Below are 13,427 nucleotides of genomic sequence, written 5' to 3'. Positions count from 1 at the left end.
TGCCTCCCATTAGCTAAAAATTGATGGCCTCCTGCTGTTATTAGGCTGCCAGAAGTAGACTTCAGCATCTAACCTTTATTCACCTTCTTAAAGCCTTCTAAAAGGGAGCAAAAAAATAACTGAGAGAAAGAAAGGCTCCAAGTGAAGACGACGCACGCACACACATGCACACACTTCAAAAAGTGTGGAAGTTCTGAGTTAAATACAATGACATTCAATGCCGGCAAACATATTTTAGAATAACAGGTTAATAAAACATATGCATTTAACAATAATTGACTATTTCTTAAAAGCACTATAATGGTCCTAAGCAGAGTTCTCAATCCAGTGGCTACATCTAAGTATGTCAAACTGGGGAACCAGCAAAACAGTCGGTGCCAACCAACATACCAGCCCACCACCCACTTATGCCATCAGACATGGGCCCTCCCCTTGAATATCAGTAAGTAAAAGGATTACCTTCAGGTTCCTCCAGTCTTCGTCCCATCCATTACAACTGGAGAATACCCAAACCAAGAACCCAGCATTCATATAAAAAAGACATAACAAAAGGATGCACATCATACAACAGCACCCACAAGTGATTTTTAACACAGGCTCCTGACAAAGGCATTGGAGATTACCCAAGAAGCAGCTCTACAAATCTCTGAAATGGACACCCCGCTCAACTCAGCAGAGGAAGCCACCACCCCCCTAGTAGAGCAACCTTGCACCCCCGTAGGAGGAGAAGGCCCAGACTGAGAATATGCCAACCCAATCTTGATACACCTACTAATGGACAAAGTGGAAGCCTTAACACCCCAGGAGGATGCCCCAAAAGGGACAAACAAGGAGTCAGTGTGCCTAAAAAAACTAGGCCCAAGTTTAAGAAAAGTGGCACTGCATTAAATGCAGAGCCATTTTTCTTGCCCCCATCAGCGCCCTAGTAATGCCACCATGTGTGCGCCGTATTAAACATACGGCGCACCATGGCGCAGGTTGGAGACAATAGCATTATCATTTTTGATGCTATTGTAGTACATTGCAGGATTAGCATAAAAAATGTTGGAGCTAATCCTGCTTAGTGCATAGCGGCCCATAAGAATAATGGTGTGCCGCCTTTTAGTACCTGCTCTGTGCAGGCATTAAAAATAGCCGCTAAAAATGGCACAGTGGGATCTCATATATTCCACTGCACTACTTTTGAAATCCCCCTAATGGAGGAACCCCCCTCTTGCATACATTATGCCTGGTGCAGGCATAATGTGGCGCAAGGGGTTGCACAGTGGTGCAATGCATGCATGTGGCACAAGGAGGTGCTGGGCCTTATTAAATCTGCGCCCTAGTCTGATCCAAATAGATCACCCCATTGTCCACCCCCTGATGTGAACTGCCACCAGAAACTGTATATGCCCCTCCTCCCACTGCAATAGAGGCAGAACCACTGAATTGAGAGACCAGGAATGGATCCTCCCCAATTGTTCAGATATGCCATGGTCCCCTGATTGCCGGAACGTACCACAAAGTTGTGACGGACCAGAAGATGATGAAACCCATTGACAGCCCAGTAGAATGCCATCAGTTCCCTCCAATTGGAAAAACATCTTCCCATCCTGAAGAGACCAGGTAGCCTACAGGGACCTGTCCCCCAGAGTTGCCCCCTAACCAAAAGCACTGGCATCTGTAGTTAGGACCAGTGGTGGATCTGGCTGCAAGGGCAACCCCTTAGACAGTTTGTCCTGCAAAGTCCACCAGCACAAATCTAGGAGGACCGCCTGAGTCACTGGGACCATTTTATGGAAGTTCCTGGAGCGTGGATCCCAAATAGACAACAGATGAGTCCACAGAGGCTGGAGGTGATACAGCTCCAACGGGACCTTGAACACCACCACTGCTATGTGACCCAACTGCTGTAAACCCTGGCATACCGGAAAGGAAGCACTGCACATCAATCACTTCACCATGGACTGAAAGGCCAAAGCCTTGGGAGCAGGAAGGAAGATCCTGTTAAGGCTGGTATAAAACCAAGCTCCAATGAATGTCATATCCTGAGAGGGCACCACTGACACTTCTGCAGGTCCAGCAGAAACCCATGAGCCTTGAGAGACACACACCATCTGCAAGTTGTGAAGAAGCTGCTCCTCCAGTGGAGCATGGAGCAGCTATTCATCCAGATAGGGTATAGGTGGATGCCCTGGAAATGGAGAGAAGCAACCAGTGGCGCCATCACCTTGGTAAAAACCTTCAGTGCCGACCGAAGGACAAACAGTAGCACTTGGAACTGATAATGAGTCCCCTATATGCAGAACCTCAGGAATTGCTGGAACTGGGATAGATTGGTACATGGTAACACAAATCCTGCAGATCCAGGTTTCACATCAGATATCCCGTGACCTTCAAAGGAATCACTCTTTGCAATGCGTCCATTTTGAATGGAAGGTGCAGCACAAGCTTGCTCAGAGACTTCAAATCCAAAACCAGCCAGATGCCTCCTGTAGGCTTTGCCACCAGAAAGATGATGGAGTAGAACCTCCTGCCCCTCTGCATCGGAGGAACCTTCCAAATGGCCCCCACTGCAGAAAAGAGCAAATCACCTGAGACAAAGCCAAACACTTCTCTGTCCTGGAAGGCCAAGGAGTCGGATGGACCGCCAAAGCCGGAGGAACCTCCCCAAATTCAAACCGGTAACCCTGCCTCAAAATGTTTAACACCCAGGCATCTTAAGCAGATCCCTCCCATGCCCAGAGGAAGTGCTGGAGCCGACTGCCAACCACAGACTCCTGCCTTATCATGTAATCAAGAACGAGGCTTCAGAAGGGGAGACTTGGCATTCCTATCTTGACCCCTCCCAGCTGGAAACCTCCTCTGGGAATGGGGACATTGCCTTCATGAAGGCTGGTTAAAGAGGGATTTGGGCCTCAAGGACTATTCATGTGCAGAAGCCAATTTCAGGGACGGCGAATGCTTCTTTTCTTTGAACAATTCGTGAAGCTTATCCTCCAGTTCGGCCCCAAACAACACATTCCCTTGGAAAGGCAGCCAGAGGGCAGATACTTTCTGGGCTGAATTAGTTCACCAGTCCTTTAGAAATAAATTCTGGCAAGGGGCAACATAGGCCCCACCTGACAATGTTGAAGCCCTAACCACATCTCCAAAAGATATTCCACCTTTCACCCAACATACTCCAGCAATCCAGAGCAGTTAGTAGTATCATCCAGGGATATATACAGGGCCTTAATGTCTGCAATCAGAAACTGAGCCACATAGTACCTGTTAGAAATGGGGCCTTTGGTTGGCAGTCAGGTTACCCTCTGTCCAAGCAAGGACCCTCACTCTAGTCAGGGCAAAGGAGAAACACATCTGCTTAACCCCCACTCACTGCCTTGGTAGCTTGGCACGAGCAGGCGGGTTTAACTCAGAAGCAATGTGTAAAGTATTTACATACAGTAATACAGTGAAAACACTACAAAATGGCTATCCCACCAGTTTAGAAAAATAGACAATATTTATCTAAATCAAACAAGACCAAAACGACAAAAATCCAACATACAAAAGTCAAGATATGAATTTTCAAAAGAATAAGAGTCTTACTCCATGGAAAACAATGGAAATGTTGATTTTGCACAAAGTACCTGGTTAGCATAAAAAATAAAGCCACACGGGGAGTGTACGTCAGAAAAGGCAGCAATGCGTTGATTCCTTCCTCACAAGGGAGTCCATGCGTCGTTTCTTCTCTGGTCTGGTCAGCAATACGTCATTTTTCTCCCTCGCAAGAGAGCGATGCGTCGATTTTTAGATGGGGCACCTTGGATCCGCGCAGAGTCAGGTTGACTTTGAAGCCTAGGGACGATGCGTGGAAAATCCTGTTACACAGTGTTAGAAAACCGCGCTGCGTGGGGTTTGTGTCGTTATCAGCAGCCACAAGCAGGTGTTGTGCGTCATTTCTCCAGCCGTGATGCATCGATCTCCCAGCTGCGATGCAGGTGGAGCATCGATTTCAGCTGCAAAGCCGGCGGCGCGTCATTTAGCAGCTGCATTGCAGATGGTGCGTCGCAAATTTCCCCACACAGCGTTTTGTGTGTGCATTTTCAGCTCTTGTTCTGCCAATGTCACCTTTCAAGGGCCCAGGGACTGGATAGGGCACCACTTGGCAGGGCAGGAGTCTCAGGAGAGAGTCCAGGTGCTGGCAGAGGAATTCTTTGATGGCCCTGAGACTTCAAAACAGGAGGCAAGCTCAGTTCAAGCCCTTGGAGATTCTTCTCAAGTATAAATGCACAACAAAGTCCAGTTTTTGTCCCCTTTCACAGGCAGAAGCAGCAACTGCAGGAAAGACCAACAAAGCACAGTCACAGGGAGGGGCAGCACTTCTCCTCAGCTCTTCAGCACTTCTCCTTGGCAGAGGTGCCTCTTGAATCCAGAAGTGATCTAATTTTCAGGGGGATTAGGTCCAATAGTTATATCCCTTTCTGCCTGAAATAGGTATACTTCAAAGGAACATCTCTGTTGTTCACAAGATCCTGCCATGCCCAGGCCACGCCCCAGACATACACCAGGGCATTGCAGACTGCATTGTGAGAGGCAGGCACAGCCCATTCAGGTGTAAGTGACCACTCCTCCCTCCACTCTAGCACGGCTCATCAGGATATGCAGGCTGCACTCCAGCTCCCTTTGCCTCACTGTCTAGAGGGGATTCATAAACAGCCCAACTGTCAAACTGACCCAGACAAAGAATCCACAAACAGGTGGAGTCACAGAATGGTTTAAGCAAGAAAATGCCTACTTTCTAAAAGTGGTATTTTCAAACCAACAATCTAAAAACCAACTTCACAAACAGATGTGTTTTTAAATTGTGAGTTCAGAGACCCCAAACTCCATAATTCTATCTGCTCTCAAAGGGAATCTGCACTTTAATAATATTTAAAGGCAGCCCACATGTTAACGTATGAGAGAGATAGTCCTTGCAAAAGTGAAGAGTGAATGTAACAGTAGCTCACTGTTAGGACATGTAACACACATCAGTACATGTCCCACCTTTAACATACACTACACCCTGCTCATGGAGGTACGTAAGGCCTAACATAGGGGTGCCTTACATGTATAAAAAGGGAAGGTTTAGGCCTTGCAAGTGGGTACACTTGCCAAGATGAATTGGCAGTTTAAAAATGCACACACAGACAATGCAGTGGCAGGTCTGAGCCATGTTTACAGGACTACAAATGTGGGTGGCACAACTAGTCCTGCAGGCCCACTAGTAGCATTTTCTTTATAGGGACTTACTAGTAAACCAAATATGCCAATCATGGATAAGCCAATTACAGAATACATTTTACATAGGAGCATTTACACTTTAGCACTGGTTAGCAGTGGTAAAGTGCCCAGAGTATCACAAACTGCAAAACAGGGTCAAGCACACATGAACAACCTGGGAAGCAGAGGCAAAAAGGTTAGGGAAACTCACGCCATCAATGCCAAGCCTAACACGTGTCCTCTCCAGCTGAAAGTGGAGAGAAACTACCCAACCCCATGGGAGTTTACATCATTAAGGCGGAAGAATCTGGACAGACCATTAGCATTGGTGTGGTATGTGCCAGGACGGTGTTCCACTGTAAAGTCCATCCCCTGTAGGGAAATGGACCACCTCAATAGTTTTGAGTTCTCAGCCCTCATCTGCATTAACCACCTGAGGGGCCTGTGGTCAGTCTGAACCCGGAAGTGAGTCCCAAACAAGTAGGGGGTTAGCTTCTTCAGTGCCCAGACCCCAGCAAAAGCTTCACGCTCTATTGGACTCTACCTATGTTCCCTGGGAAGTAATCTCCTGCTAATGAAGGCTACAGGTTGATCTAGACCCTCTTCATTTAGCTGTGATAACACTGCTCCTATACCATGCTCTGAAGCATCAATTTGCACAACAAACATCTTGGAGAAATCAGGTGCCTTCAGCACAGGTGATGTGCATATGGCTGCCTTCAGGGCATCAAAAGCTGTCTGGCAAGACTCAATCCAGATCCTGTTTTTTGGTTGCTTTTTGGAAACTAACTCAGTCAAGGGAGCAACAATGGTGCTATACCCCTTGACAAACCTCCTATAATAGCCAGTGAGGTCTAAAAAGGCCCTCACCTCTGTTTGGATCTTGGGAGGCTCCCAAGCCAGAATGGTGTCAATTTGTGGCTGGAGGGGTGCCACCTGGCCAGTCCCCACCTGGTGTCCCAAGTACACCAGAGAACCCTGCCCTATTTGGCACTTACTAGCCTTAATAGTGAGTTCTGCCTTTTGCAGGGCCTCCAACACTTTGCAGAGGTGTTGTAAATGTTCCTCCCAAGTAGAACTGAACACAGCAATGTCGTCCATGTAGCTGCACTGAAATCATCCAGTCCAGCCAACACCTGGTTGACCAACCTCTGAAAAATTGCAGGGGTATTTTACATCCCAAATGGCATTACCTTAAACTGGTAGTGTCCATCTGGGGTAGTCTCACCATGGCCCCCTCAGTTAAGGCAATCTGCCAATACCCAGACGTCAAGTCAAAGGTGCTGAAGTATTTAGCAGCTCCCAACGGATCAATGAGCTCATCAGTTTGGGGGGTGGGGTGCGCGTCAGTCTTAGTGACCGCATTGAGACCCCGGTAATCAACACAGATCTGGAGTTCTGGTGTGGCACCAGGAGCAACTGCCTTTGGGACCAAGACCACTGGGCTGGCCCAAGGACTACTGGAAAACTCAATTACCCCTAGGGTTAAGATCTCTGATACCTCATCTTTGATGCTAGCCCTGACCTTGTCAGTCACTCTGTAAACATTTTGTTTAACAGGTGGACTGTCCCCAGTGTCCACATCATGTGTACACAAGTAAGTGACCCCTGGGATCAAGGATAACAGGGAGGCAAACTGACTCAACACCTGATGACAGTCCCTCTGCTGTTCTGAGGAGAGGGAGGAGGAGCGGTTCACACCCTCCACATACTCATCCTTCTCCTTAGCAGACAGGAGGCAGGAAGAGGCTCACTCTCTTCCTCCACCCCAACATCTGTTGCTAGGAGCATTGTCCATTCTGTTCGCTCAAAGTGCGACTTGAGGCGGTTCACATGAAGGACCCTCAAAGGGTTCCTGGGAGTCAAAAGGTTTACCAGGTAGGTGACTTCGCTCTTGCGCTCTACTACCTCAAATGGCCCAGTCCACTTGTCCTGGAGCGCCATCACCCACACTTTCTAGCCAGGCTGAAATTCAAAGAGAGTAGCATTCTGGTCATGCCAGCGTTTCATGTCTTCCTGGCTTGCTCCTAGGTTCTCTTGTGCGAGAGCGCTGAAGCAGGCAGTCTAGTTCCTAAAAGCTACTTATACGTTACCCCACACCCCTGCCACAGAGACTTCATATAATTAGATAAGAAGTTGGTACCACTATCAGATACCACTTCCTTGGGGAACCCCATGTGGGTAAAACCCCCCATCAAAGCACATCCCACCACAGGGAAGGTGATGGACCTCAGAGGCATGGCTTCTGGGTACTGGATGGCATGGCCCACCAAGATCAGGATAAACCTGTTGCCCATGGATGTCTTGGGATCCAGAGTCCCCACATTGTCAATACCAACCCTTTCAAAGGGGGTACTAACCACAGGAAAAGGTTGGAGGTGAGCCTTGCATTTCTCCCCACTCTTGCCACTTGCCTGACAAGTTCAGCAAGACCTACAGTGTGCATCTGAGTGGCTGCGCATCTGAAGCCAGGAACAGTGGGTGACAAGCCTGTCAAAGGTCTTGTTTCCCCCCAAAAGTACATCTAAAGGCACATAATGAGCCAGAACCATTAGAAAGGCTCTGAAGCACCGAGGTACCACCAGCACACAGGCTGACCCAGGCTCAGCAACCTTAGGCTCACTATACTGGAGGCCGTCCTCCCAATAGATCATGTGTTTCCGGCTCCTTGCCAGCCACCTGGTCTGCAGACTGCTGCGGCAAACCCTCCAGAGTAAAGCATACTTTCTGTGCCTCACAGAATGCCTCCAGGGTGGGGCCCCCTTCCTGCTGCCTCTGTGACAGCTCAGGGACCTCTCCCAGCTCAGCCACCTGTTCCCCTGTAGGCTCTGGGGTGTCACCCTCGGGTTCACCCTCCTCCCGGACTGTGAGAACTTCTGGGGCTGGTTTCCCGAACCCCTTGCCCCTCCTCATACTAGCGGACCCCTGGGCCACTGTTTCAGGCTCCAGGGGCTTCTCACCACCCTGGCGGACTGCCATTGACAAGGTAGACACGCACACACCCAGACAGACACAACATCTCCAAGTATGACCTGTGTTCCACATCCTTCCAAGGGGAATCCTCCATGCCATTGCCAAGCAAACAATCTACAGGCATGGTTGGACTTCCGTCTACTTTCAAGGAACCTGAGAACCTGCCCATTCAAAGGGATCCTGTGCCACTCTGCACAGGTGCTCTGAGTTGTCCACTGCAACTACTTGGTGAAGTACACAGGGATCTATCTGCTCTTTAGACACCAGGTGACTTCTCACTGTGGTCACACTGGCTCCTGTGTCTCTCACAGCCTCCACCCTCTGTCCATTGATGGTCACCCACTGCCTGTACGTTTTAGTGTTTACAGGCACAAGGCTTCTTTGACAAGTGTCATTTCAGCTGGCTCCCACCCACCTGGAACCTACTGCCCTCCAAGAGCTACACTGGCCAAACCTTGTGACTGAGCAACGGTGGGTGCCGGTGTTCCTTTGGGACATTTGGGATCTTCTCTTACATGACCCACCTGGTCACATGCATAACACTTGCGGGGACCCCCCTCCGCAAGTTTTCCTTTGGGGAACTATGGCTTCTTCCCACTGGGTAGCTGGGAATCCCTACCCTGGGAATTAGGTTGGGGCCCTTTAGAGAACTCCCCCTGTTTACCATTACCCTCCCTTTCTTCTGAGAGGGACCCTGCCCACCCTTTGTGTGGTCTCCCCCATACTTCTTATGGACCCTGGTGCTCTCCCAATGGTTCACTTCCTGCACAAGTTTCCTGGGGTCAGTTAGCTTGCTGTCAATCAGGTGCTGGCGCAGCTCTGGAAAACAAGGAGTATACAGGTGCTCCCAGGAAATTAAATTGTAAAGCCCCTCATATGTTGATACCTTACTGCCCTTCACCCAACAATCCAGTGACCTGCAAAAGGAATCTACACACTCCAACCAAGTTTAGGACTCTTTCTTTTTGTAGGACCTAAACTTGTCCTTATACTGCTCAGAGGTCAGACCATATCTTGTGAGTAGGGCGACCTTCTTTATGGTGTAGGTGAGTCCCTGAGGATCCCCCAATGTGCCTCAGGGACAAGGTTCATATGGAGAGCAGACTCATACCCCTTGAACCACAAATATATGTAATCTTCCCTTTTATAGTCCTTCACTAAGTTTTTAGGAATGTGTACCCTTCTCTCAGGCTCCTCTGAGGTACTGCTTTCACCATCCCTACTGGACTGGCTCCTCTGATCCAGCTCCCTCAAACTGAGCTCATGAGCCAGCAGTAACTTTTTCTCTTCAATGGCTAGTCTCCGCCCTTCCATCTCCATTTGGAGCCTCTCCAATTTCATCTGGTGACTCCTCTCTGACTGTCTGTCCTGTAACTCCCCAGGAGTCAGATCCTTGGAGGACACTGCTACTTGCCTTGGAGACCCTCCTCCCAGGCATAACAGGTCCATCCACTACACCGCTGTGTATACTCTGCACCTTCTCATCCTCCTCCTCCTCCTCTGTGTGCCCCCCAGACTCGATGGGTGTCACCCAGGCCCTCAATGCCTTTTGAAGCTCCTCCTTCATGTGAGTTTACAGGCTCTGGGCACCTCTTGTGCACTTTACTAGGGACTTACTAGTAAATCAAATATCCCAATCATGGATAAGCCAATTACATATACATTTTACATAGGAGCACTTGCTCGTTAGCACTGGTTAGCAGCGGTAAAGAGTATCAAAAAAAGCAAAAAGAGAGTCCAGCACACATCAACAACCTGAGAAGCGCAGGCAAAAAAAGGTTAGGGAACACCACGCCAAGGATGCCCAGTCCCACAGTACCATAGCAAATCTGCCTGAATGGCCAGATCAGAGCCAGAATACACCTTCCGGAGGGAGGCAGCAACCTTCTCCACAGCATTCTTAATCATGGCATCCTCCACCAATGATGTTATCCCCACCTGACTGGCCACAAAGGAATCAAAGGAGGCAGAGACTGGTAAGTACTTTTGCATATCCCGCACGGGATACAATTTGGCCATAAATTGTGGGAGCATAATCTTGTCAGGATCCTTCCACTCATGCTTGAGAACCTCAAGAATGTAGAGGTGTACCGGAACATCGATAGGCGCCGAACTCTGAAACTGGTGCAGGAGGAAACCAGAAGGAGTATGCAGGACTTCATCATCCGTAAACCCCATGTTTGCTTTAACATGTCCGATCAAGTATGGCAACATTTCCCGAGAAATATACTTTCTCTTCTGCTCATCAAGACCAGGCCCTTCCTCCTCTGATCCTGAGGACTGCGAGGACTGCACAGGGATAGAGCCCTTAGGTCTGCAAGAGTCCCCCATCTCCAGCGAAGTCTCATGGATCAACTTCTTCAGCCTATAGCCCTCACTTTCCCCGCGCTGTTTTGTCAGAGAAGGATAATGGGAAGAGCCTCATAAACAGGGAGATACAGATGAAGACTCTGCCACATGCTTCCTCTTTTGCACATGCTTCCTGACGGTCACCAATCTAAGCACTCAGCACAAGTCCAGAAACTCCTTGAATTGCAACATGAAAAACTGCATCTACATCATAACCTGTCCCTGTGGTCTACACTACATTGGTATGACGATGGGGGCTGTCAAGATTAGGGTAATGGCACATCGCAGCACTCTTCGCTGTGGGTGTAATGCTACTAAGGAATTAAATAATTTCTGTGCTTCTAAACATTCCCCTGATGACCTACGATGGACCATCTTGGAAGCAAAAAACTTTGGAGCAATACTAATCTGTTCAGGATAGAGCAGCAATGGAAATTTCACCTCTCTACCAACAGCATGAGCTTGAACAATGAGATTCCATTGTGGGAGATATAAGAGCTCTATGACCCCTCCATGCACTTACCTCATACACACTCTCTTGACATTTCAGTTAGGCTAATCAATTCACCTTAGCTTTCTCAAAGGGGACACTCTGTTCCTCATACCAATGAAATGAATGTTGTGATATTTTGATTAATAGCCAGAGAGTATGATCCCTCTGACCAAAATACATACCATACAGTCTGTTAATCTCAGCTGTGAACTGAGAGGTTATTTTCCTCTTTGATTTGCACAGCACAACGACAACTACAACACAAATGACTGTCGCCAACGGGCACACATCCTGGGTGATATGATATTTGCTATATATTGAACATTATCCTATCTTTTAGCCCCTTTACATTAAACGGATGCCGTCAATATTTCTCCACTCTTGAATCTTTGAAACAATGTCCCTAGGGTACTGTGTCTCCCTTACATGACCCTCTATTCACATGTGGCAGTAATATACCTTTATACCATATGTACGGGTTTTCTGCCCACCACTAACTCCTATGAGAGCAACCGCTCCATAACAAGATGTCCGTCATCAGAAGGCCCTTACTCCGGGTCACGTTAATCACATATTCCCAACCTCACAACATAGCCCTAATACATTTCAGTGAGCATCTGGTGCTTGACACTTGTAGCAGTAACACCTTTTTTATACCATCTGGACAGGTTCTGGCCATCCACAATGCACTTCACTTTTGTCCTCCACTATTTATTAAATAAAGTCCTCATAGGGTCCCTTTTTTATCCAAAGAATGCGCATTTACTTTGTTAATGGCAACGACACCACTACAATATGGCCACCACTGAGGGGTGCATGTTCCAAGTAACATGAGTCACCCACACCTTACTCCACTACACAGCCCCCGCAGATAATCCTGATTGGGCATCTGACCCTTGCACTTCTTACACCTGAATTTGATAACCCTTCTGGCCGTACTTTAAAAATGGGCTGCTCTCTCCGCTCATTCTCTATTCAGGTGAGCAGAGGAGGGTAGCTCGGTCCCGCTCTCCACGCAGCAGACTTGTGAGTACGGTTGCACTACCATTAAGCTCTGTATTCTTTGCATTTCTTTAGTGTGATTTTACAGTTAGCAGCTGTGCTCTAACCACGGTCCTTGATCTATGGGGCATATACTACTGATCCAAAGGGTAGGACCCCTCACACCTAAAACTGTACTAGTCCCTTGTGACTCACTATGTGACACCTACATAGACTTGATTGGGTGCTATATACTCCACACATTACCATTTTGTTTGTTTTTTGTGTTTTGTTGGTGTGTGTATTGTCACTGTTTCACTTGATTTTGACTTGTGGTGACTGATACAGTGCTTTTGTTGCAGCATGTGCATGTCTACGATTGATGACACCATGACATAATGTACTGGAAGAACAATCTTGCTGATGCATTGAAGCAGTAACATGGTATTTACTGGCTTAACATGTTTTATTCTTTCTCTCTCCCCTATTTCTTTAGGTTGGACGACAATATATGTTTTTTCTTCATAAACTACAGGTATTATCTTTTAGGGGAATACCTTGACTACATATGAGATTTTAGGAATGGGGTAGGGTTGCACCCACACGTTTTTAAGGTTCTGAAGAAGCACTGTGGATCCTTTTGGGGTCTCAGGGTGCAAATCATGTTGACCTGATTTAATTTGCACATTATAGGCTACTTGGGCACATTAAATCCCCATGGCAGCCCTGATCATTTGTATAGTTTTTAATCCTGTCAAGAGAGCCATGACATTAAAAGACTTAATTGGGTTTATATCTCTCCCTCACTTGTACATACCCCATCACTCCACCCCACTCTCTTAGGAAACCCTCATAATTACTACCTTCATCATAAGGCATTATGCAAAAAGATCTCCGTTGAACTGACCCTTTGAGGGGCCCGTAGGACACTGCATCGCCCCCTCTCTTGTTGACTTGCATTTAATGTACAGCAGTTCAGCTGAGGGACTTACTTTCCTCCTTTTTTTCCTACTGATCTTATCAGTACACACACACTATAGTACAGACATATTTCCTTTCCATATGGATGACAATCAGGGCCTGAGTTTTTGTGAAGATATCATTGCTGAGATCTAGAAAACACCATCCTTATTAGGCGAAGATGGTAGCACTCCAACGTGTAGCAACCAAGACGAGTAGAACTCCCTCGCTTCTTTGAAGAAACAACAGATTAAGATTACTATGCATGGCAACATTATGACACAGTACCCCATGGATTATTAGTGATGACAACACCTTCTCTATTCCTGGAAGACAGTGTTCAGATGAGAATGGTCATAAATTGCATTGAAATGTGCAAGTGACAGGCTTATCCTTATCATCAATAGAGGCAAAGGCTTATCTGATGCACTTATCATCAAGAATA

At 47.5% G+C, this 13,427-nt stretch overlaps 1 protein-coding gene across 2 annotated transcripts in view; it reads right to left on the bottom strand.

Moving 5' to 3' along the window:
• Positions 1–13,427, bottom strand: part of ENOX1 (ecto-NOX disulfide-thiol exchanger 1) — a 2,146,160-nt gene that overhangs the window by 1,959,456 nt on the left and 173,277 nt on the right. The gene's annotated exons all lie outside the window — the stretch shown is intronic.

Source organism: Pleurodeles waltl, chromosome 8 (assembly GCF_031143425.1).
Source record: "Pleurodeles waltl isolate 20211129_DDA chromosome 8, aPleWal1.hap1.20221129, whole genome shotgun sequence".
NCBI lineage: Eukaryota > Metazoa > Chordata > Amphibia > Caudata > Salamandridae > Pleurodeles > Pleurodeles waltl.
The sequence above is the reverse complement of the archived record's forward strand: the minus strand, read 5'-3'. Positions and strand labels throughout refer to the sequence as shown.